The 3765-nt window shown below is 37.4% G+C and overlaps 1 long non-coding RNA gene across 2 annotated transcripts; it reads right to left on the bottom strand.

Moving 5' to 3' along the window:
* Nucleotides 1-265: 265 nt before the first annotated feature.
* Nucleotides 266-3536, bottom strand: LOC113337328. Of its 2 annotated transcripts, none has more exons than XR_003354182.1 (4): nt 2815-3536; nt 2593-2703; nt 862-930; nt 266-718 (listed from the first exon to the last, which is right to left on the bottom strand). It is a non-coding gene; the product is annotated as an uncharacterized LOC113337328 (long non-coding RNA). The 2 variants fall into 2 exon arrangements; XR_003354183.1 differs by having other exon boundaries at nt 2593-2691.
* Nucleotides 3537-3765: the final 229 nt, after the last annotated feature.

The following is a 3765-nucleotide window of genomic DNA, read 5'->3' as shown; positions in this document are numbered from 1 at the left end:
CTGAGGTCTGAGAAATGTACTCATCCTCGGCATGAATCACTTTCATAATCTGCTTGAAACATCCGTTCTCTCGATAACTTCTGCGTACAAAAAGAAGAATTTTCACTGCGTACTCTCGACTATTCTGAGAAGCCAAGGACTCGGAATCCTAAGGACCTAAGGTCAGTATACAATATGAATTCAAACCATAGCATTGAAAAGAAAATTTCCATATATTGTAAGCAAGAAAATGGTAAACACAACCTCACCGAAATCACAAGCAGCTTTAAAGAAAGGAAAATTTTACATTTTCATCAGAAGCAATTCCAACGTGCAGATGGTTCTGTGTTGGTTTTGGGTGCATGCTTAGCTAATTCAGGAGTCCCAAATACTAACCTACACCTGCTGTAGATGCTACCATCTGGACTCTGAACCATGACTATAACTCTTGAAGTATGACCAGTGAGATCAGCAATCTTAACCATTGACTGATACTTCCACAGGGTCAATTGGTTTTCTATGAATCCATGGGAACTCAGACGTTCTCTCTCTTTTTTATTCCACTTCCACAAGAAAAATAAAAAGTTGTGAACCAGTATTGGCAGATTTCAAGCAAGCTCCAGTGCAGGTGTTCCAGAATTTAATACGTCCATCAGTTGCACCTCCACCAGAAGCAAGCAAGTTAGCCTGGAATCGCCACCAGGCTAAGGCTCTAAGTGTGGGAATTTGACCTTCCAGCCTGCGAAACCATTGAGTAGGAGAATTCAAGACTCTAGGAGTTTACTGGTGCTATAATTCACTTCAGGTCAAAAAAAATCAGCAGAAACATTAGGATATGCAGGCAGCGCATTGGGTATGTAAGAAGAGTTGAACAAAAGATACCTTGTTCAGACAGTTAATGCAAGTAACGAGAGTCTTCTCATCTTCTCGGACTAACAAGGGCATAATAACCTGCAAATCTTCAATTAAATGAAAGTGTTTGGGCACGTTAAAGAAGGTTTTACTAGGAAATACTCAAAATTTTATACACAGCAAATATATTAACTTATTATGGTAGGCATCTCAATGGATCATACTGAGATAAAACTGAACTAAAACTCTGTTCTGCTTCACTTGAAACCTAACGAAAGATGAAACGAGAATCATAAGATTCATAACTCATATGGTAACATGAAGCAGTTTTTTCAATTACAATCTCAATTGAATCTTCCATGGATTCTTTCTGGAAATCAGACAATGGATGAGTTTCATTACAAACTAACCAAGACAACTAACAAAGTACCAGGAACAAAATCTCAATAACCTGGTTATTAAGCATTTCAACTATCACAGAATGAGAAAGTTCCCTAATTGACGAATCAAAATCGTCAAACACCTAACACTAAAGATCTGATTGAAGTACTGCGAGGAAAAAAAATCTTAGTACAGAGGTAGTCTTCAGGGCCTGGGTAAACCAAGGTGCAGGTGACATATAGTCCTTAAGAATACCATCCGCAGCAACCTCAGTTAGCCAAAGCTCAACTTTACAGGATCCCTTGCTCATAAATCCCTTGGGAAATTTCACAGAATAACATTGTAAGGAACAAAGAAATTGAATTGGGGAATGGAGAAACTAAATCTAGCTGAGCTTGACAAGGGCCAGGGGGTTTAATGTGTGTGCATGTATTAAATCTAGGAGTTTAATAGTCAAACAAGTCTTGTATTCATTTCATGCAAAAAGTGTAAGAAACTTGTGAAACACTAACACTAAAGACAAAACCAGATGAAAGTTAACGAGTTAAGAAGTGGAAATTTTTCAAGACACAAGGGAGGATACATCACTGAAAGCCAATGTCATAGTGTTAAATAGATGCAATAAATTTTGAGGCCGTCAGATAAGGACATCAGAAATTCCTAGACCAAGCCCATCACACCCTAACCACTAAGGTTCAGCAAAAGGAAAGAAGAAGCCAAATTTGAGACATATAAACCCGCATTGGATATCTATTTTTCCATTCAGTTCATCCACCTAGTAATCAATAAACAAAGAACAATTCATTATTAAATAAAGAAGCTCAATAGTTGGTGAGCATACATACTAATTTGTTTGCTGCCGTGTACTCTGACCCCCATCATCCTGATCTCTAACATTAGCAATACTTCAGCGTTCAGATTAAATTTGTCCTATAGTTTCTTAATAACGTCTAAATAAGCTGCTGAATTATATCAAAGGATAAATTCATAAGAGACCTAAAGAATGAGAAGACAAGTGAACATAACTGAACGAACAAGGGAATTTAGTAAGTTTTCAGAAAAAGTGTCCATTGTGTCAAAATCCTAATAAACAAACTACCGATGAAGATCAACATGCAAAAATTTTAATTCCAGGATCATCAAAATATAATTTCCATTAGTTGATAATCAGGCATACAAAAAACCAAAAGCAAAGAGTGTAACACGTAATTCAAGCAACGAAGAGGGCATATGTTGTTGACCCTAGAAAATAATGCATCAGATCCTTGTCATGCACCACAAAATTCAACGGAAGCAAAAAAACAGAAGCTAAAATTCACACAGGTGTATCAATCAAGCGGATTCTTCATAATGCTGTTTAATTAATCCAAGGATACTAACCAGAAGTTGCCACATTTCACGTCTCTATCTCTGTCTGTCTCCATGCTGTCTGGTTTTCTTCCCGTCGGTCAACATGTTTGTTTGCATTGGCTGAATAACCTGGGCAGGGGTCTGTTTGTATGTCAGTCCTTTATGTAGCTGCATTGGATCAAAATAATATAACATATTCATAAGCTGATAAACAGGCATTCCAAACCCAAAGCCAAAAGTGCAACACGTAACTGAAGCGACAGAGAGAACATATGTCGGCGGCCCTAGAGAAATGCACCATTAGCCAACACAATATTCAACAGAAGCCAAAATTCATTCTGATTTCTGTCTTATTGGAGGTTCGTTTGTAGGAGCTGGAGAATGAAGCTGGCGGTAGTCTATTCTCTTCTGGCCACAGCCTTCCTCCATCCTCGCCTTCACTCCAAAACCTGAAAGGGTCATTACAGCCAGCTTCGTCTTGATTGATCCTGGGTTGCAAGCAGCCAAGCACCTAATGTTTGACCCAAGGCAAACCAGGGAGGTGAAATTAACAATTTATCAATGCAAACATAGATGGCGATGGCTATCTGAGTTTCACAGAATTCAATGAGTATAATAGCTACTTCAGAGTCGTAAGTTACAAATATTGTTTTCAATTATAATTTTTCCCTTTGCCCCATTCACAGAGAGCTTCTCTGTCGCAGTTCCTGCACCCTGAAGACAGTGAATGAAAATATTCAACTATGGAGGGTGAAAGAGAAGATTCAGTAACACCAAAATAATCCAAACCCTTGATTTCCTAACATGAGGGTTCCAATAATTGCTAACATTGGGTCCAAAATTACAAATTAAGAGCTTAAGGAAAAAACCGGATTTTTTATGAGAAATTGGAATTTCTTCACTAGGGCATTTTATTGAACAGTAAACAGGACAAATAATTAAAAGCCTAAGAAAACGCATAATGCTCCTATTTATCAGTAATGGTTGTTGTTTCGGAATATCGAAAGAAAATTATAAAAACCAGTCGAGAAAATAAATTGGAGAGAAAGAAAGAAACAGATTGGATGAAGAAAACAAAAAAAGCTAAACTTTTTAAAGAAAATATAAATAAAAGTTGATGCAAAATTACTGAGAAATGGAGTTCACCACAGATGAGAAAATTGGTCATAGGTGGTGAAAAGAGAACATGAAGAATCGAAAGAA

Source organism: Papaver somniferum, unplaced genomic scaffold (genome assembly GCF_003573695.1).
Source record: "Papaver somniferum cultivar HN1 unplaced genomic scaffold, ASM357369v1 unplaced-scaffold_16, whole genome shotgun sequence".
NCBI lineage: Eukaryota > Viridiplantae > Streptophyta > Magnoliopsida > Ranunculales > Papaveraceae > Papaver > Papaver somniferum.
Note: the sequence above shows the minus strand (reverse complement) of the source record. Positions and strands in the feature narration are given on the sequence as shown.